Raw genomic sequence first — 20,871 nt, 5'->3', positions numbered from 1 at the left:
CAACTACATTTGTTCCATGAGGACATCAGCTAGTTTTCTCATTGATGGGACAGAACGCTGACATAAATGACACACGAGGGGAGATCTTTATTTGTGTGTGTGTGTGTGTGTGTGTGTGTGTGTGTGTGTGTGTGTGTGTGTGCCTCTGTTAGTTTATGTGCACCTCATGGGTGTTGAATCTTCTGGAACTGGAGGTATAGATGGTTGTGTGTTCATCAGAAGGTGGTGGAAAAACAAACAAACACACCTGGGTCCTCTGCTAGAGCACTGAGTGCTCTTTATTGCGGAGCCATTTATCCAGCCCCAGGAAGATTGATTTTAGCTCGTTGTGGCAGTTAGAAAGAAAATGGCCCCCAAAGGGAGTGGCACTATTGGGAGGTGTGGCTTTGTTGGAGGAAATATGGCCTTGTTGGAGGAAATGTGGATGTGGACTTTGAGGTCTGATACATGCTCAAACCGTGTCCCGTATTGGAGACCACTTCCAGTTGCCTGGAAATCAAGATGTAGGACACTTGGCTACTTCTCCAGCACCATGTCTGCCTGTGTCCCACCATGTTGCATGATGGACTAAACCTCCTAAAATGTAAGCCAACCCCATTGAATGTTTTCCTTTATAAAAGTTGTTGTGGTCATGGTGTCTCTTCACAGCAATAAAAACCCTAACTAAGGCAGTCATGGTTTCAAAGGCTTCAGTCCATAATCTTTGGTGTCTTTGATTCTGGGCCCATAGTGAGGAGGAATATCATGGTGGCTGGAGCACGTGAAGAGCAGGGTGTTCATCTCATAGAGAGTAGGATACCCAGAGAAAAGAAGGTACCAGGGCTCTGATATAACCTTCAATGCAGTGCTCACAGTGACTTCCTTTATCCATCTAGGAACCATTTTTTGATGTTTCCACCAGTTCCTAAAAGAGTACCTTAGGCTGGAGACCACCTGGTCAAAACATGGCCCCCCTGGGAGACATCTCATATTCACACTGTAACATTCCATCACTGGCCCCCCAAAAGATTATTGTTTTTCATCATGCAAAATATATCTAGTCCACCTCCTAGTGTTCTAGCATTTATTCAAAAGGCCAAGTCCAAAGTGTTGGCTGAGAGCCACAGAAACCCTTTAGCTGTGACTCCCTATAGAGTAAAAGAGGACGTTTTCATTCCCAGACACACAAGCACAGAGTAGACATGCTCATTGCAAAACAGAGGAATAAGAATACCAAGGCGTGAGACCCAAGTAAGAACGAAAGCCAGCATGGCAAACACTAAATCCCGCAGCTCCATGTCTATAGTGTCCAGGGTATCTGGAGTCATGAGGGGAGCCCCTGAGGATTTTCTAGAAAGCCCCCTCTATGGCCTTGATGGCTACAGCCCACAAGGTCTCTTTGTTTGGCCCACTCCATTCTTGCCTCTGACTTTCCTTGGCAGTTGTTCCGTGTGCTCGGCATCTCCAACATCCTGGCATCCCTATTGCAGCTTATACGCTGTCCACTCAACAGATTCCCTTTGGGGACTCTGATGTTGCCCTACATTGGTAGGCCTCCTAATGGATCCTTGAAATATGCGTGGATGACCTGAACACGGTGGCATTGTGGATGTTTACAAAAACAGCTCCAGGAGAACCCAGTACTTCCATCTACCTTTTGTCCACATCCCAATATTCTCAAACCTCCACACAAGGTCACATTAAGCTATGTTTACAACAGTCTCCAACATTTTTAAGCCCCTATCTCCAAACTCTTCCAAATGATCCCCTCCCACAAACCATTTACGAAGTCCAAAGAACCACACGGCCAGGTTTAGTGACAGCCATGACCTTGCTCCTTCCTGGAACTAATTTTTCAGTAGCACTTACCTTTGTAATTTCTGTGAGAAAATAAACTCACCACCACCACCACCACCACCAACAACAACAACAAAACTTTGGCACAAATGACTTTAAGGGGACTGATGATTTTAGCTCACATTTCAGTATTCTGGGCCACATTGCTTCTGGGCTTGTGGCAAGGTAGAACAATGTGGTGGTTGGCATGTACAGGGGAGCAGGAAACAGGGAGAGAGAAGGGAAAGGATTGGGGGCACCTTCCTACCCCAAGACCTAGAATCCATCCCATAAGTTTCTTTAACTCTCAGCAGGGTTGTGAACAATGACATTCAACGTTCAAAACTGTGGGGGGCAGTTCGCATCTGCACCCCAAGAGCGAGTGAGAGAAAGTCATTTCGGATGAGTGACACGGGCCTTGACTTTGCAGGGGAAATATGCAGTTGTTTTTTAAGTGCATTAAGGGTCAGGGCAGAGGCAAGGCCAAGACTCAGAGGTCAGGATGGCTGAAGCAGGAGGTCTGGAGAGGGGCTGAGTAAGGCAGACAGAAAGATGTCAAAAACTGGAGAGGTGGGGAGAAGTCGAGTGGTAGCCATCTGGAGGGCCATTCCCTTAGGGCATCTCATGGACTAGCTTGTCAAAGTCTTCGTTTTGGCCAAGTGAGTAAAGGATACTCCCAGGGAATGCAGTGCAGTATATTAACCAAGGCCTTCTGCCAGGGCACTATACTCTGTAGGACTCACCTTGGCCAGCTCTCTGAGGCCCTGGAAGGGTGTCTCCAGGTACCTGTTGGGTATATTTCTTTGGGCCTAGAGACTTGAGCCATATTCTGTCACAGGGTTCTTTCATTAACAATTTATAAACTGTCTCCTTTTATCTATAGAAGTATAAAGCTTTTAGAGCTGGCAAAGACCATGAATATCATATGGTCCAAACCCAAACAGCGAGCCAGGGAAGAAATACTGCCGAGCTTGTCAGAGGCAGAGGAGGACTGGAATTCGAATCTTTGGACCTTTGAGAACATAAAACTTTAAGGTCTGTTAAAACAACAACAAAATACTACATCATCAGGCAATAGGTAAGTGTACCATTGTTTTGTGAAAGAGGCATGATGGTCATTGAAATAATCTGGAGCAAGAGCGCTTCGGCTAATTAAGAGCTAAATTTAATTTATATAAATTTAGTTCCGAGCTTCCCAGCAACGAAGCAAAAGGGGAGTTATGATGGCTCGTGTTTTCTTTCTACCTGGCAAAAGGCATCATAGAAACAAAAGATTTAAGTACCCACGGGGAGCAGATGGAACTTGCGGGCCCTGTGACAGATCCTTCAGTCAGTTACTGCACTAACAGGAAGATCCTACAGAAGGTCCCTGAAATGTGGTTACCAAGGAGCTCCTTCCCTAGTGGCAGATAAACAGTTAAAAGCCAGCATGTTAGGGGCTGTGCAACGGGGGAGCACAGGGTGCTGAGGTCTGGTGGAGAGGAGAGTCATAACCCATGAAGGAGAAGCAATATCCTAGAGGATCTTAATTGTTAATGGGAGTCCAGCCAGCTGTCTGTAGAGGGAAGGACTGAGCAATCGGGAATAGGGAATCACTAAGTCTGGCAGACCCCAATAGCCTGGTGGTTTGGGGGAGGTGTTTTATGCACTCACATTGGCTATAGTGACGTTCATGCTGCTGGGTCAAGAGCGGGGATCAGTCAGAGGTACCAACTCAACAAATGTGGACCATTGTTATCAATAAACACTCACTCCCTATCCTGATGCCTGAGATGAGAACATCTTTATTCTCACCGGTAGACCTCTCCCCATTCAAGAGATGAACTGGTTCTGTCTTACCTTCAGGGGTGGGGGCAAGTTTGGTTTTCTGACACTTGGACTTTGAGAATGAAAAATCAAGGACACGTTTGGGTGAGTGGAGGAAGGGTATGAGAGTGTATGAGTTCATGGAGAGAGAAAGAGAGAGAGAGAGAGAGAGAGAGAGAGAGAGAGAGAGAGAGAGAGAGAGAGAGACTTTCTGAAGCAAATTGGCCTTTCTCTTTCCTGCTTCATGTACTTTACTTGGGCACCAGGTGAGGAAGGAATTTCCCATTGCTCTGGCATGCTCATCATTTCTGTGCCTGGCTCCTGAAGGGACCTTCCCTGACAATGTCTGATTGTACCCCCTCTTCTATTCGTGGGTGCCACCCAGACCTCAGGAGAAGGACTCACTGCCTACTCCGCACTGCAGATACCTTCTGCAGGCCACAGACTGATGATTTGCCCTTGTCCTTCTGAGGCAAGCAAGGCTGGACTTGTGGGATAAACTTCCTGCTTTCAAAATGCTCAAGTAGCTAACTGCTGGGGGAGATCCAGGAGCATTGATTCCACGATGCTGATATACTGGAAACATTTAGAATAATTTAGATCTTAGATTAGAGATGATGAATGTTTGTGAAAATTACCTTCCACAGATACATGCAAAGAGCAGAGTAGACAAATGCCTTGGGTTTTCTGTGACTCCAGAGGGGCAGGCTTGAGGGGACCAAATAATGAAGATATTAGGGACAGAGGTCCAAATAGGCTCTATTGTGGCCAGCATCCTCATTTTGCCTTCTCTGAGCCAGGGTCTCCAGGATCTTCAGTGTCTTTGCCTGGCTGCTTAGGACCCTCTCCTCTGGGCCAGACCTCTTTTGAAGATACAGGCATTAGAGGCTAGTGAGATGGCTCAGTGGGCAAAGACATTTGCCACCAAGCCTGACCATCTGAGTTCAATCCACAGGAAGCAGGGGACCAATCCCTGAAAGTTGTACTCTGAGTCTTCCTTCCACGTGTTAAGGTGAGAATGCACCCACGCATATGCGTAAAGATAAATACAATGTAATAAAAAAAATTAAGATGTAGGCTTCCCCTTTTGGAAACCTAGTTCTCTTTCTCAGTCGGGAAACCCTCTGACTGTCAATGTGGGTTTTGATGAACAAGGAACTAACAGAAAGCCCACAGACACCACAGAGTGCTTCCATGAGGTCAGAAAAGCATCTTTCTTCTTTCGTGTGGATCCTTCATGTCCACTGTAAAGATGCCTGGTTTTGCTAGGCGATTGTCACCAAGCCTGGGTTAGGGGCACTGGGCTGGGAGCAGCCAGCAGAGCTTGTGATGTCTGGTGGAAACCCTGAGAACACTGGGCGCCTACAACTCTGAGCAGCTGGCTTTGAGGAACGGCTGCATGTCTGCACAACTTAAAAAATCTGCAGTTTGGGGGCGGGAGGGGGAGCGCGGGGGTGGGTCCCCACGCGTCCCATTTCTCTTCCGGGCTGTTGGTTGTGTTTTCGCTCAGTGCCAGTGCGGGGAGGCCAGGCATGTCTTCTGGACCACACGCTGCCCTTGCTGAGGTCCTTGGTTGTTATTTCAACCCCAACCGGAGCCATCTCCTGGTAACTCCGTCTCCCATTCTCCCCTTTCCACCCAGTTCCCTTCTTTCCTTCCTCCGTATGATGTGCATATGCTTACTGCATGTGTCCAGCCATCTCTTCTGACTTGGTAAGTCGAGGAAAGGAACAAATCATCTTGTTCCACAATGTGTGTAAGTCTTCAGGGAGCGGGTGGTGGCAAACAGTGGCAGAAACGGGGTCGTTTCCTCCTTCACACTTTGTTGTAAAACAAGTTGGGGCTTCGTGACAGCCCAAGAAAATTTCGGCAATTCTGCAAAGTGTTGCTCTGGCCACGACTTTCGAGAGGCATTTTGCTCGGGCCACGGGAGAGGTCATTTTTCTTTGGCTGGACTGCGGATCTTTCCCAGGCGCGCGCAAGGTGGGAGGCGTGGGACGTGACCTTGACCTCCCTCTGGGGCAGGGCGGGACACTCCCGAGGTGACTCTGCACTTGGGCCTGAATCGTGATGCAAGTCCCGCACTACTGTGTCTGGGTCCAACCATCGGTGCATGGGGCTGGTGGTGGGACCCCACCAGTCCACATCCGTCCGCCCGCGAGCGCCGCGCCGCGCCCTGGGCCGGGGGAACCCTGGCGGAGAGCCGGACGCCAGGCGGCGGGAGGAGCGCAGAGCAGCGGGGCGTTGACTGAGACACTGGCCACGCCCGGTCCCGCCCGCCTCTCTAGGCACCCAGCTCCGGCCAGGCGGGATCCGTGGACTCAGCGACCCGCGCGGGCTAACCCGCTCTCCTGCCGCGGCGGCGGCGGGCGCGGGGCCGCGCGGCGAGGCCGGATCCCTGCAGCGCGGCCAGGCGACGTTGCAGAGCCCAGCCAGCCAGACGCGCCAGGACTCCAGACTCCTGCAGGTACCTGCTCGGGTTCCCACCTCCCCGTGCGCCCGTGACACTTCTCCATGCGACCCCTCAACTTTATTGTACCTTCCCCCACCTTTTGCTGTTCCAGTCCCTGGTGGCTCAGGTCGCGGGTGCACGACCTCACAGGTCTGTGTTGACTGGGGACTTTGCATCCTGCTGGGCGCCTGGCTTGCGGCTTCCTCCCCATCCTCCAGTCCCGGAGCTGGGAGCCCGCCGTCGCTGGAGCCCGGGCTCTGCCTGTTGCGCAAGCTGCAGACTGCCCAGACCGAGTGTGGGTCTCTTTGGACGCCCGCGGAAGGGAGCTAGGACCGACTAGCTTTTTTGGGGTAAGAGGTGTAGTGGAGGACCGACTGGAGGTTAGAGAATGGGTGAGCCAGGGAAAGGCGGCACCTCGCGTAGGGGGCATCCCCGGGGCGTTTCCTAAGCCGGGAAGCCCTTCCTTTCTTTTCTCGGGAGGAGGCGCTTTCCTGGCAAATGTTAGTGTTTCCCGGGCCTCCTGCTCCGCCTTCTCTGCCTTTTCTCCCCCTCCCCTCTGCCCTGCAATGTTGCAAGGCGCCCCACGACAGTTGCAGGCAAAAGCGTACCCAGGGCTCTTGCCCTGGTGCAGCGCTGCGCCCGGAGACAGTCAGTGCGCTCTAGGTGGGTTGGCTTGGGGTCACTGGGCCCATGTGGAGTAGTCTCCAGAGTTTCCGCAATTGAATCTGCCGTAGTGGCGCGAGGTGGGCTGGCAGGGTCAGGAACTCTTAATTTCTTTCATCCTTGATGGTGGCTCCTATCACCTCCTCAGGAGGTGCCTGGAACTAGCCAGACCCGCCGGCAGGGGCCGCGGCGAGCCTGGCTGGGGCGCCTTTCGCATTGCAGAGCTTATGTCCCCTTGTGCCCCTCTCTTCCCCACCCTGTCCCTTCCTGTCCGATTTAGGATAGGAGCACCCTTTGCGTCCTCGGTTTCTTCTACCTTACACTTGTCTCGTCTGGAGTGACCAAGGTGATAGCTTAATTTGAGAGGCCTTTGGCAAGGACAGAATTCCGCCAAGAACTCCCTCCACCCATGAGAGTGACTTGAGGAGCCCTGGTGCTTAAGGAGAGGGACGGGGGTGTTCCTTCAGGTCCTACTGGGAGAGTGGATCTGTGGGTTCTTCCAAGCTGCTGAGTTTTCTCTTTCACTTTGTTGAAGGGAGTGAGTGAGGCAGGTGTGGAGGGGAGGGAACCGAGATCAAAACCTTCCCACTCTCTGCATGTGTTTGCATATCCTATTTGCATAACCGCCGGTTTGGGGGCTGTGTGTCACTCTTCTAGACTTTTTGCAAATACCTGCCCAGGCACACAGGAAGCAAACATTGCCCCCTGCACCTTGCCTCCCGCTGAAAAGGTCCTGGTTTGCAAGAATATCCGCTGATTGTGTACTTGAACTGTGTCCCTGGGCCCTGAGCTCTCTGAGGAGGCCTATTCATTCAGTGTGCACGTGGCCAGGCACAGGGAAGGATGCCAGAGTTGGTCTTGCTTTTCTCCTTCCTCACAGTATTGCCTTCCTTCTCTTCTTACACTGTTTGTGGCTTCAGGACCAGACGTTGTCAGTGTTGGGATTAGCAGAAGGTTATATCGAGGCGATAAGATCCCTGAGTCGAAAGCATACTGTGAACATGCTAAGGAAGCTAATGGGATTTTGTGTGGGAGCCCACACTGTTAAACAGAGCCGTGAGTGAAGGCAGCCTAGATGTGTGGTTTGCCTAGGACAGCCAGTTGGGAAGTCCAAAGCTGTCTTGGATATGCTCAGCAATGTTAAAATACTAAAAACCCCAGGTGCAGAATCGGTATCTTAGCTCTTTTCTGATACTGCGATAAATTACTCCCACAAAAACAGCTTGAAAGTGTCCGTGGCTTATAGTTCTAGTCCATCGTGACAGAGAAGTCACAGCAGCCTGAGACAGAGAGAACTGGTCACATTATAGTCACAGTCAAGAGCAAAGAGCAATGGATCAGTCCATGTCTGCTGGTGCTCGGCTAGCTTTTTGGTTTTTCATTCAGTCCAGGACCGCAAGCCCAAGGAATGGTACTGCCCACTGTGGACAGGTCATCCCACATCAGTGAATATAACTGAGATGACCTTTCACAGACATTCCCAGGGGCCTGTCTCCTAGGTGATTTTAGACTGTGACAAGTTGATAGTTAAGGGTATCACATTTAGTTTGCCAGCAAAGCCCCACCAAAGGGTCTTCTCTCTCCTCCCCTTTTTTCTTCTTGGGGAGGGGAGAGAAGGAGATTCCTGTCCTTCCTGATGAAGTCTTCCCTGCACTGTAGCCCTTTACAGAAATGGTGTGGCATCTCTCCGTTCTTCCATAGATCCCAGCCTGCTCTCTCGTGGCATGTGGCGTTGGAATGTGTGTTCGCCTGGGGGAAAGCAGGTACCATAGGGCTTTCCTCCTCTTCCTTTAAAAATAGAAAACATTTTAAATAGATAACCTTTATTGGCTGCCTACAGATATTGGCTGGATCCTCTGCTAGGTACTCTACTGGGAATCGTCTCCTGTGAAGATGCAAGGCTTGCATTCTTTATTTCCCTGCAGTCTTGATGTGGGAGCTTGCAGTGCAGGGGAGTTCTCTAGGTGCTTCCCGAGTCTGACGGAGGCCAGCCAGATGGTTGGCCTGAGGTTCCACTGGAAGGGAAGGATAGCTTTCTAGGGTGGGTTCAGGCAGAGAGGAAGAAGGGTTGCATTATTTTTTCTGATTCTCAGGCACCCAGGATAGTGGGTCCTTAGAATGTCACCAGTGAGACATACCTTTTCTAAAACCCTTTTAAAAATTTGAGGCAGGATCTCATGTAGTCCAGGCTAGTCTCAAACTCATTATATAGCCAAAGATGACCTTGAATTTATGACTGAGCTCTGAGTACTGGAATTTCAGATGCATGCTACTATGTCTGGTTTATATGGTGCTGGGGATCTATCTACCCCGGGCTTCTTGTCTGCTGGGCAAGCACTCTACCAATTGGGCTACATCCCCAGGACTCTGTGTGAAACATGTATAAGGAGACATCAATCAAAGAGAACAGACTACCGACCCCAGTAAATGCTTCTTTGGCGGCTCCTTGACTGAGGTCACTTGTCTACATCCTTTCTTATTTAGCTCCAAAGATTTAGATTGCTAATATTGTTATCTCATACTAAGTGCTAAAGGCTTTTTACATGTATTAACTCCTTTCATTCTGAGGACGACCACAGGAGGTAGGCTTTAATCATTGCCCTGTTTTACATGAGAAGGATGAGACAGGAACATGTAAAGCTGAAGTCTGTCTACAGCAGTCTGTCTGTGGAGTCACCGGGAGGCTCGGCACCCTGGGTCCAGTCCCCAGGCTCCCAGGTTGTACCTCCTCTGTAGTGGGATCCTACACTGAGTTTGGTGAAGTGACTGGTAGAGGAGGCAGGTAGTTATCAAGTGACTTCACGTTCTGTGTCTCAACCTTAAAAGGCACCTTGAAGATCAGAACTTCAAAGCTCTTGTCTGTCTGAATCAGCTTCTCAATGGACTTCTGACCGGCTGACTTGGACGGAAGGGAAGCAGGACCTAAAACTCACCAGCTAGGCACAGATGGTTGTTTCCAGATAACGTATGAGAAACAGAAAAATCATAGACTACTTCATCCTTGAGTCAAGTTCATTGAATTCAGAGCCTCGGGCACCGAGGGCCGGTGGCGTCTGAGATGTGATATCTGTGGATCTAGAGACTCAAGGTAAATATGCCCACAAGTAGGACAACTCAGGATGCTAACTGTAGTACCTGGTTAGAGTCACTGTGACAGCCGTGTTCCCTAACCTACAGTTCAGATGAGTATCCTTAGGCTTGTTTCATCAAAGTCCTCACGGGCATCTTGATTGTACTAAGTCACAGCAGGTTAGAGATGGTGGGATGGTGGGGTCAAGCCTTGCAGTGGACATAGCCCGGTCTCTGTGCATTCCAAACCCAGTATCTTTCCACCTCACTTCTTTCTCGTCCCCAGTGGACAGTCCTTAGAGGTGGCTGAATTAGAATTTTATTCTGAAGCCAACTTTTTTTTTTCCATTTCCTCTCCTTTCATTTTTAAGACAGAGTCTTAAGGATCCCAGGTTGACTTCAGACTTATTATGTAGTTGACCATAATTTTAAACTCTTGAACTTCCTGCCTCCACCTCCTGAGTGCTAGGATGAGGTGCATGCACCATTGTGCCCCATTTATGAAGAGCTGGGGAATCAGAGCCAGATTTTGTGTATGCTAGGTGAATAGTCCACCAGCTTCACCATCTTTAGAAACTTCTCGGGATGAGCGCCTTGTAAAAGTAATCTTTAATAACTTAAAAAAATAGTTACTAGTCTTGATTGTAGTGTTTTTCTTCTTTGTTTGGGGTGAAGGTTGTCTCACTTTCTTTGGAATCCTGCATAGCCTTAGACCATGGTTTTCTTGGAGGAGATACTGTATAAATATTGTCTTTAATTGCACAAGTGTTGAATGATAAAGGCTTATGGTCTGCTTGCTTTTAGCCGACAGTGTTACAATTAAGCAATCAGTGTTTATAGCAGCTGGCTTCAGTGAGCTTTGGGACCTTCCAAATGAGTGAAATGCCCTGTTTACTGTCAGCAGATGCTCATTAAAACTAATGATTAATGTATGTGGTCAGATATCTGATCTACAAGAATTTGAGTACCTGCCTGGTGATGTATACTATGCTAGGAGCTGGGTATACTGTAGCAAAGGTGACAGATATGGAAGAGAGAAGGCAGGTGTGTGTGTGTGTGTGTGTGTGTGTGTGTGTGTGTGTGTGTGCACCTGCATAGGGAGAGACAGGCATTAAGGTAATTTGATGAGGCCAACACACACTGGATGGCAATTTGTTACCAGTTTGAATGTTAATCTTATTCAAAATCCCCATGGAAACACTGGAAATACTGTTTGACTAAATAGCTGGATACCCAGTAACCTAGTCAAGTTGACATATAAGAAGACTAAACTAACCATCACACCAGGATTAGCAAAGTATGCTGACCTGAAGGTCAATCATGAATGTCACCATTATCCCGTCATTCCTTAAAGAAAGAGCTCCCAGTGATCCATTTAAAGTTTATAGGTAGTAAGAATGAGCTAGGGCCATAGACCTGAAATAGACACAAAGAACCATTTAATCCATTTGCTGTGTTAAGTTCTCTTCCTCCTAATCATCTTCCTCCTCCTTCCTCTCCCTCCTCTTGCTCTTCCTCCTGCTCCTCATCTTTATTCTTCTGTTTCTTCAACAGGGTCTCTCTGTGTAGTCCTGGCTGTCCTGGAAACTGATATGTAAACCAGGCTGTCTTCAAACCCGGAGATGTACCCATCTCTGTCTCCCTAGGGCTGTGATTCAGTAGCCAGCCAACTGGATCTGGGAGCTTGGATACACTTGCATCTTTTTCACGTTTCCTCTGCTATGGAGAAGTCTGGCTTTCTTAAACTCTGATTCATGTGCCAAAGTAAACATAAAAGTATTCCCCATGATTTATTTGAGGTAAAGATTATAACTGGCCAAAGAGATGGCAGACTTTGTGGTTAAAGGCTGTGGTTTGTGTATCGGATTGTGGATTGTGAAGCTGCTTGGGTTTTGGCAAGGATGTTTCCGCATTCTGGTCTCTGAGGTCAATAAATAACACACAGCAGGCAGAGGTTGTCTTGTGGGTTTTTATGATGCCAGTTTTATAAGTGTAGGGACTTCTTGAGACCACTAAAGAGAAGATATTCACTCTTAGGGATGAGGAATTCATTTAGGAAGGGTTGGGCAAGAGAATCCCATGATGAGGATTGAGTGCTAAGCCTTGGGAGAAGGCTGTAGGAGAAGGTCTGGGAGAAGCCTGGAGAGTGGGGCAGCTGGAACATCCTGTGGCTTTTAAGCCAAGGCCAAGGTGTCATGGCTTATTCAGTGGGCAGGGGGAAGATGTGAATGAGTTTATAGTAGGGACATGCTGCTAGCCTGTGTGTATGAACAACAATCACTTTTGATCGCTTTGGTGGTTAGATTTTACCTGGCCAATCAACAGCTGTGAGATTGTGTTCTGGGGTTGAGCCTCTTTGTTTTCTAAAATCTATTTCTTCTGGGACAAAAGTATAAAGGAACACGTCACATAAAATAGTGTCAATTTATCATCTATCTTCTGTCTCATATCTATCTGTCTGTCTGTCTAGCTGTCATATATCATCTTTCTGGCATCAACCTAGCATCCATCCATCCATCCATCCATCCATCCATCCATCCATCCATCCATCCACCTATCCATGTCTGTTAGCTTACCCCTGTCTTTGCCAAAATATAAAAACCCACCAATATCCCCCAAAATCCTTTCACCATCTCCTCAAATCCCATTATCCTTTGTCACCATCTTCTGAAACTTGTAGAGTATGTACAATAAATACAAAGGTAAGTACTCTTTAATACTCTAAGGATAGTTGCTGGACTGGATGACAGTGTTTTTCTTTGTTGGGAAGGGGTGTCTTGAGGTGGGAAAGTAGTAGCCCCATGAAACTTCCTTTCTATGCTTTGAGAACTTTGCCCTTTGAGCAGACACATGGACATCTTGTGCTGATTTGAGAGTGAATGTCAGTGTGCTGTGTCTTTTTGGTGATGAGCACTGAGTTTTTTCCAGCTCTTCTAGACTTACATTCTGGAAAGTGTTATGTATGTTGCCTCATCTGCTAGTACCTTTCATATGGGAGGGTAAAATGAAAAGCATGGTATGCACAGTTTCGCTATATGGGGCCATTGCTTTTTAATCAGTCATTTTTATCAACAGAGGTAAGAGCCCTGGAGCACATGTTTAGCTTTTCCCTGTCCTCAGTGGGAACAGCTCAGAGTCCATTTTCATGTAGGCATTAGAACGTGAGGCCCAGCTTTAGGCAGTTTAGCATACGATCATCCTTCTGGGACTTGGGTACTCTGTGGTATAGAAAGGAGGAAATAGGGGTTGGGGATTTAGCTCAGTGGTGGAGCGCTTGCCTAGCAAGCACAGGGCCCTGGGTTCGATCCTCAGCTCTGAAAAAAAAAAAAAGGGAGGAAATTACGTTTTCTTGTAAGACAAAGCATCAGGGTTTGTTTTTGTTTTTTCTGCTGTGATATAACACCATGACCAAGAGCAACTTACAGAAGGAAGAGTTTATTTGGCTTATGGTTCCAGAGGGGGGAGTCCGTAAGAGTGGGGGAACCATAGATGTAGGTAGATGGTGTGTGAAGCTAACAGATCACACTTTCAACCATAAATGTGTTGCAAAGAGAGTGAATTAGAAGTGGGTTAGACTATGAAATCTTAAAGCCCACTTTCAGTAATGTACTTTTTTTTTTTTTTTTTTTAAAGCAAAGCTGTACAGCTTCTTCAAACAGTGCCACCAACCATTTACAAGTGTTCATGTACCTGAGCTGATGGGGGACAGTTCTCATTGGAACCACCACAAGAGGGATGTACTCACGCTGCAGACTGCCTCCCCCCCCCCCCCCCCCCCCCCGCCACAAACAGATTTTTAAGGAGACAGCAGTGCTCATGGGTGCCAACTGTTTAGCTGATTTGACACAGATAGACAACCTTAGAGAGAATTGCACTATTATCCAAATTTACCTCATGAACATCCCTTTACGACCCTGTCCGCAGGAATTTCTTTAGGAACTTCTCAAATGGGAGAGTGTAGATTGGTTGTGAATTTCCCTACTTATTTTAAGTAGGAGGCGCACAGACATCAACCTTTGTGCAAATCAGGTTAAGAAAGCCGCCCCATTTTACTCTGGGGCACCCGGGTTTTGTTTGTTCAGTATGCATTCAGTTTCTTGTGTGGCGTAGATGTCCTTGCGATATGGTGGCGTAGGAGGGAAGTGGGCACCTGACCCAACGTCCTGGGTAAAGCTGGCTTCTGAAGCTTAGCCCTTGAGCCACCAACGTCCCTGCCGGCTGGCGAACACAGCGCTCTTCAGATTGGTTTTGCCTTCTAGCTCCCTTATATCTTGTTGGGAGAACCCAGAGAGAGGTAGATGCATATCGGAAATAAGTTAGCAAAGAGGAAGGATGAGTATTAATTTTAATAAGCCAAATTAAAAGAATTTTTTATGACTTATTATTATTATTATCTCATTATTTTATAATTGTTTTCACATGCATAAAGTGTAGCGTTCATCGTAGATGAAAAACATCCTTTCACGATGGCTTGCGGCACCTACCTGGATGTGGATGTTTTGGAGCGTGAACTCATTTCCTCCCCTTTTCTTTTTCAATAATGGTGTGGATACTTATACAAGCCATCGTATTAATTTTATTATCTCTTAAGAAGTTAAGTAAAACTTGTTTTTTCACTGCCCGGAGTAGTCACTGTAGCAACTGGCTACAGCAAAAGACACTTGGCCCTCTGAGAATTTCATTGTAAATATACTGAGGATTTATGGTTTGGCAAACACACTCTATTTTCGTTTAGCAGCCATAAACAATTTTTTTTCCCCTGAAACTCTCTGGAAATGCCATAGCACGTCAGGGGCTCAGACTGGGTACAGAGAAACAACAGCTTATATGATGGCTTGCATAGGACCCTCAAAATTTACATCTTGCAGTTGTAACTGTGACGCTATTAAGAGTCTGGAGAAGCTGGCTGGAATTCCCATGTGGAGGGCACTTGGGGGTGTGGGGCATCTTTGGAAGGTCATTAGGATTAGATGAAGTCATGTGGATGGAACCCATGTGACGGCATTGGTGTGTTTGTAAGGAGAGAAAGAGATACATGACCTTGCACACTCACTGTGGCTCACTCTTCAGCTCCTGCCGGGCTGTCCTGCAGACAGAAGGCCTTGTTAGATGTTGTACCGTGCTCTTGGACTTCCCGGCCTCAAGGACTATGAGCTGAAGAACCTCCATTCTTTATAAATTACTTCATCTCAGGTGTTTTGATAGCAGTGAACCGAGCTTAGTTATGACTTCCTAACACACTCACTGGAGTCCCAGGAAAGGTAGTTTGGTGTGAAGACACTTACTTAGTAACCCTGTCTACTCCTCTCCATTTTGATCAGGGAAGCTCATTTTTAAATCTTTATTTATATATATAAAGTGTGTGTGTGTGTGTGTGTGTGTGTGTGTGTGTGTGTTATGTATGTATGTGGCCCTAGAGATTGAAGGTAGTGTCTTCCTCCATCACTTCCCACCTTGTCTTTTGAGGCAGGGTCTCTCACGAACCCGGAACTCACTGATTCTGCTAGGACTAGCTGGCTTCTGAGTTCCAGGGATCCTCTCACCATTACCTCCCCAGGGTGGTAATTACAGGTGCTCGCTTCTATGCTCAGCTCTTTATATGTGTGTTAGGATCTGAACGCCGGTCCTTATGCTTGTGAGAGCGGCGTTTTGCAGACTGAGCCATCTCTCCCGCCTCCATGGCCCCCCCTTTTTTTTTTCTTTTAAAGTACAACATTCATTTAGTCATATTTCCACCAGACTTCTCCCACTTGTCTGTTGTGAATCAGACACTGATATCATGAAATGTCAGGGATGTTGCTAGGAAATGGGGTTGTACAGATGCAGATTTGTAGGGGTACCTGTTTAGCACTGGATCTGTGTGTGTTGGGGGAAGGGAGCAGGAAATACATGGAAGAGGTGGCATTTCATCACATTTTATTCATTCATTTATTTATTCATTCATTTATTTGTTTGTTTGTTTGTTTATTTTGGAGCTGAAGATCGAACCCCGGGATCGAACTCCGGGCCTTATGCTTGCTAGGCAAGCACTCTACCGCTGAGCTAAATCCCCAACCCCTTATCACATTTTAAAATGTGATGTCTATTTTGTCTGTTTGTATGTCTGTGTACACTTGTGTGCCAGAAGAGAGTGTCAGATCCCCTGGAACTGCGATTATAGATGTTTGTGAACCACCTTGTGGGTGCTGGGAATCAAACCCATGTCCTCGGGAAAAGCAGCCTGTGCTTTTTTTTTTTTTTTTAACCTGCTGAACCATCTCTCCAGCCCCTTCAGCTGATTTCCTGAAGACAGAACTTTACCTACAAAGAAGGTTCCCTTAGAGGGAATTGGTTCAACAATTTGGAACCAATGGGAGAATATTTGAATCACTAGGGATGGTAAGTGGTCTACTGGGGCTGCAACAGGGCGTGGGCTTAAAGTAGACTGGTGGATGCTGAGACCAGCTAAGTAGGAAACAGTTCTTGCTTGATGTTCAGTGAGTTCACGCTCTTCCCTGAAGGTGTACATAGGTAATGGCTACATCTTGACTTATGTATAGAGAAGTCCCTCTGGCCACATACAGGCAGGCAGGCAGGCAGGCACGTGTACACACACACACACACACACACACACACACACACACACACACACACACACACATCCTACTCCTCACACAGCTTTTTCTCTAAGGTAAGGAATGGAAGATTCTTGGAGAGTGTTGAGTGGAATTTTTTTGCTGCATATCTGCTTCCTTTTGACTAATTTTCTTGGGAGTGGTTATTTGTCCACATTTGGATGTTATCTGGGTGGATGGTGAAGCTAGGGGTGTCCCTGGAAGTTCCTGCTGCCAGTTTCTTGTTTGTGCTATAGTGTGGGCAGGTGGTACGGGCTTATCTAGTTACATGCTCTATCAATGGAGTGTCTTCTAGTTCTTTCCTACAGTGAAGCCATTGGGTGGGCAGGTGGAATGGGCTTAGCTAGTTACGTGCTCCATCAACTAAGTGACTTCCTGCTTTTTCAGGAGGGCCCTGGCTTCTGCTTATTCCAGGTGGGGCACTGTACCTTCTTCATTGACTCTAGGAGCATCCCAGAACCATTAGAAAAACAGAAAATCATGTTTGTGTTGGTTCATCACAAACAGTTCCTCCTGTTGTACTGTCCAAGGCCCCCAAAGGATGTAAGAGATGCCCAAGGCCTATACCACACCATTCCAAAGGCTCAGTTTAGTCTTTCCCACTGAGTTAAAAGGGAGCAGGATGAAACTCGAGATGATTATTTTCAGAAATGGAGCCAGGGATGCCTGGAATGTACTGAGAAAACAAGGTCCCTAAGGACCAACCCTGCTATTCCCCAGCCTAGTCCTCAGGGACTTCTCCTGTGTGTGCCCAGAGCCTTTCGGATTTGCATCAGATACGTGGGGGAGACTCTTATGTTGTTAGAACTCCAGTTCTTATTTAGATGACTCTTAGGGTTCTTATAGTACTCAGTGATAAAAACAATTGATGCAGAACATACAGCACACCAGACATTGAGATCAATATGATGTTCATTTTAGCCTATTGAGATATGCTTGATGGTAGGTAATGTTATAGTCATTGTCGTCTATCACCCATCAGGTATCTGTGTATCTGTATTAGAGTGTTTTTATTATTGATCTGTTAATTATGTGTATACCAATGTATCTACTGTCTGTGGTGATTAATATTGTCAACTTGCCATGATCTAACACAGGGGTTCTCAACCTTCCTAATGCTGTGACCCTTTAGTACATTTCCTCATGTTATGGGGACCCCCAACCATAAAATTATCTTTGTTGCTGCTTCATAACTGTAATTTGGCTACTGTTATGAATCGTAATGTAAATATCTGTGTTTTCTGATGGCCTCAGGTGACCTCTATGGAAGAGATGTTCAACCTCCCATAAGGGTCGCGACCCACAGGTTGAGAACGCTGGTCTAGGAGAAAAGCCTCTGGGAATGCCTATGAGAGATGACCTAGATGAGGTTAATTGAGGTGACAAGACCCATCTTAACTGTGAGTGGCACCATTCAGTGGGCTGGGGTCCTGAACTGGAAAAAACAAGGAGAAAGGGAGCTGAGCACTAGTATTCATCACCCTCTGCTTCCTGCTTGTGGACTCAACTTGCGGCTTTTCACACTCACCCCTGTGCCTTCTCCTTCATGATGGACTTCTCTTCCAACTGTAAGGCAAACCAACCCTTCTTTCCTTAAGTAGTTGTGCAGGAAATTCATTGCAGCAATGAGAGATTCAACTGGTGTTGAATCTATTTATCTGTCTATCTGTCTGTCTATCTATCTATCTATCTATCTATCTGTTTGTCTGTCCATCCATTATCTATCTCTCTCTCTCTCTGTCTCTATCTCTCTATCTCTCTATCTACCTGTCTGTCTGTCTATCTATCTATCATCCGTCTATCATCTATCTATCTATCTATCTATCTATCTATCTATCTATTCGTCTGTCCATCCATTATCTCTCTCTCTCTCTCTATCTCTATCTCTCTATCTATCTACCTGTCTGTCTGTCTATCTATCTATCATCCATCTATCATCTATCTCTCTATCTCTCTATCTGTCTATCTATCTACCTGTCTATCTATCTATCTATCTATCTATCTATCTATCTATCTATCTATCTACCTATCTATCTGCTACCTATCCATATGTGCTGACTAGTCTTGTGGTAATTTGACACAAGCTAGAGTCATTAGAGAGGAAAGAGCCTGAGTTGAGGAAATGTGTCCATGAGATCTAGCTGTAAGGCATTTTCTTAATTAGTGATTGATGGGGGAGGGCCCAGCCCATTGTGGGTGGCCATCCCTGGGCTGGCATTCTACAAGAAAGCAGGCTGAGCAAGCCAGGGAAAGCAAGCCAGTAAGCAGTAACCCTCCATGGCTTCTGTATCAGCTCTTGTGTCCAGAGTTTGAGTTCCTGTCCTGACTTCCTTCAACGGTGGACAGGGCTAAGGAAGTGTAAGCTGAGTAAACCTTTTCTCCCAATTTGCTTTTTAGTCTTGGTGTTTCATTTCAGCCATAGAAACCCTAACTAAGACTCTATCTGTCTGTCTGTCTATGAAAAGCTCAAGTCACACTGCTAAGAGGCAGCAGAGTAGTGTTCACATGACAGCAGACTGGTTATAGCACCTTGCTCCCGTGGCTTTGAATCAAATCCCTGCCTCTTCTAGTTGAGGATGCTTTTTAACCTCTGTAGTCCTGGTTTCCTCATTCAAAGAATGGGGATAACAATAATAACATTTATCTTGCACAATGCAGCATCTGTAAAGCAATTCATGCAGTGCTTGGCAAGAAGTAAGCAATGGACACGTAGGCCTTTAAGAAAAACTGTTCAGTGAAAGGCCCTGTTAGAAGGCTATCTGCACTAGTTCTCTTTGGTGACCCCTGGTACTTTGTAGATGTTCTGTAGCTGCTCACACAGGGTGTGGTGATAAAAAGTCCTGTATATTATTCCCATGCTCGTTTAGGGGGATAAAGTCTGTTTGTTTAGGGACAAGAGCCTGGTGTATAAGGACAGACAAGTAAGTCATCAGCAAGAGAGACAGAATGATGTCTCCTTCTGCTCATTTCCCTGAGTAGAAGGCTTCAATGGGCTCTGGGCCCACCTCACTCTGCTCTGTGTGTGTGTATGTACATGTGCATGAACATTTGCATGGGTGCACAGTTGTATGTGGGTGCATGTGCACATGTGTGGAGGTTAGAGGTCATCCTTGAGTGTCATTCCTTAATTCCTTAGGCACTGTCTACCTTGTTTTTTTTTTGTTGTTGTTGGTTTTTGGTTTTTTGAGACAGGGTTTCTCTGTGTAGCTTTGCTCCTTTCCTGGAACTTGCTTTGGAGACCAGGCTGGGCTCCAACTCACAGGGATCCACCTGCCTCTGCCTCCCGAGTGCTGGGAATAAAGGCCGCTGCCGCCACCACCACCCGGCTTACCTTGGTTTTTGACACAGAGTCTCTTACTAGCCTGGGATTCACCAACTGTATAGCTGCAAGCCCCCCCCCCCCCACCCCTTCCTCTTATTTCCACCTCTCAGTAATGGGATTACCAGCACACCACACCACCACCACCACCATGCCTGGCTTTTTTTTACATGGGTTCTGCGAACCAGATTCAGATCCTAATGTTTATATGGTAAATGCTTCAGACTGAGTGAAGCATTCTCTAGCCCCTGGACTCAGTCATTTTGAACCTCTGTTTCATTACCCATCAGTGGTGAACAGTGAGTATGGCTGCCTCTCCAGCATGATCTGGGAATTCAAATGGGCCATTATTTTACATTCATTATTTCTTGTTGGGCATTTAGGACACAAAGATTAAGGAAAATGAGATCCCCTCATCTTTGCGGAGCTTCCAATGGCAACAGTAAACAGATTATTCTGTTACAGAGAGTAAATTAAATACTCTGACCAGAAGGAGACAGGGGCTGGTAGCTTTAGGGGTGAAGCAGGCATGGTAGGGGTAGGTGGAGGAACCCAAGGTCAGGGAGAACAGGATAGAGCTGCGTCTTGGAGGGCACTCTGAACAGACAAAGCAAGTGTGGAGATCTGGAGTCATTAAGAAGCCAGGAAAGTTTTGGTGAATTTCAAGCAATTCTTCATTAGTCGTGGGGTATGAGTTGGGTTGTGGCAGGTAAGGATGATGGATGAGGAGTGATGAAAATGTCTAGCATTGTGTTGATCATTTATTATGTCACAAGCACAGAGGACTCTACAGTTATCACCCCTTTTCATTTTCCTAACTGTTTCACATGAGATATGATTGGTGTTGAGTACCCGTGTTTAAAGAATCGGGAAACTGAGTCCGAGACAGCTTAACCAGTTTTTCCAATACCACTTTTCTACTGAGTGGGGAAGCTGCATTTCCCCTGAAATATTCTGGATCTAGTGTTTATCTAGTCGAAGAACCTACTGTTTATGGGTCTAACAAAATCCAACCCTGGTTTCAATCTGGGGGTGAGGAATGAAGATGGGCAGAGGGGGGGGGCACAGTCAGAGTGCACTGTGGCCAACTGGTAGAAAGACACAGACTATCTGAAGGAGAGCAGAGGCAGAAG

The 20,871-nt window shown here is 46.9% G+C and overlaps 1 protein-coding gene across 3 annotated transcripts in view; it reads left to right on the top strand.

Annotated features, from left to right (window-relative positions):
• The first annotated feature begins 5,116 nt into the window (after nucleotides 1–5,116).
• The window catches only part of Kcns3 (potassium voltage-gated channel modifier subfamily S member 3), a 36,444-nt gene continuing 20,689 nt past the window's right edge, over nucleotides 5,117–20,871 (top strand). Inside the window, exons 1-2 of one of the 3 annotated variants that reach the window (XM_036170896.1) lie at nucleotides 5,117–5,334; nucleotides 5,910–6,088. The gene's annotated coding sequence lies outside the window, so the exon portion shown is untranslated. Of the gene's footprint in view, nucleotides 5,335–5,604; nucleotides 6,089–6,185; nucleotides 6,424–20,871 lie in introns of those variants that run through there. The other 2 variants (XM_036170897.1, XM_036170895.1) reach the window with 2 other exon arrangements.

Source organism: Onychomys torridus, chromosome 21 (genome assembly GCF_903995425.1).
Source record: "Onychomys torridus chromosome 21, mOncTor1.1, whole genome shotgun sequence".
NCBI lineage: Eukaryota > Metazoa > Chordata > Mammalia > Rodentia > Cricetidae > Onychomys > Onychomys torridus.
The sequence above is the reverse complement of the archived record's forward strand: the minus strand, read 5'-3'. Positions and strand labels throughout refer to the sequence as shown.